We start from the raw sequence: 1,152 nt of genomic DNA, 5'->3' as shown, positions 1-1,152 counted from the left end.
CTGTAGCCAATTGAATGCATTCACTATAAGCCTGACCTTCTCCTCGGAAGACAGAAGGCTCTTGGTTGCGCTGTTGGGCAGGAAAAGTTCTGAAACAAAGAACAGTGTGTCAAGAGAGCAAAAAAAAACACCCCAAAACTTAACAATCTATTTAATCTAGCAAATAAAATACTGAAAGAAAGAAAATCATATGCAAACAATTAGTTCAGAACAGATGAAGCACACAGACAACAAGTGAAAACTATAAATAATCATTTAAGACCGAATGACAAAGCAGCTCGGCCAACAGGTCTTGCTGCTACCTATCAAAGCACAATTAATATCACACGGAACAAAATATCACTAAACAAAAACGAAAAAATAATATTGCCCAGTACCTCTTCGTAAAAACACCAAACAACAACCACAAGAAAGAAAAACCACGTAAAAGTTGTTCGTTTGTAGGATCACACTGGCTTTCACATGATGTGGGGAAAACAGCTACTAGAACGAAGAGGTTGACTAAAACAGGGGGTCGTATGATGTGGATGATCTAATAACACACAAACACAACAAACACTGTCCAAACAAAAGCAGTGACATGAGGCATACAGGCCCACACACCAACTGAATAGAAGACGCGGGGAGACAGGCAGACTGGAATACATCCTCGCACTAAACTGTAGCTGTGAAACCAAAAGGCACCACCAAAATCAGAACGTTAAAAATATAGCATTAAAAAAAATGTAACAAACTGCCATTTCATCACCTGCTAATTAAACACCCGCCACACTCACACCATCATCCAGAGCCCACCTGAAGCCGTTGCCAGCGGGCTTCTTTGAGAGCAGAACAGATTTCCTGAACATTCTCTAAGCCATGTCCAAAACATACAAGCACAGCACAGCCATGAAATGGGCCTGAGACATCTCATTTAGTCAAAAATTTGTGCTGGTTCGATACTGACAGATTAACACAAATGAACAATCCTAAAAAACACGGCAACAAAACTTGAACTTAGACCTCTGCAACAGATAATTAACAAGAACAATCTAATGGCTGACAGTATTAAGAAAATGCTAGCAATAGGTAGCATAACATACTATTGTAAGTATTAAAAACCTAGCTGAAATAAAAATCAAAACACAAAAAGTTTAAAGATCTAAAAACAAA

The sequence above is a fragment of the Pomacea canaliculata genome, linkage group LG2, assembly GCF_003073045.1.
Source record: "Pomacea canaliculata isolate SZHN2017 linkage group LG2, ASM307304v1, whole genome shotgun sequence".
Taxonomy (NCBI): Eukaryota; Metazoa; Mollusca; class Gastropoda; order Architaenioglossa; family Ampullariidae; genus Pomacea; species Pomacea canaliculata.
The sequence above is the reverse complement of the archived record's forward strand: the minus strand, read 5'-3'. Positions refer to the sequence as shown.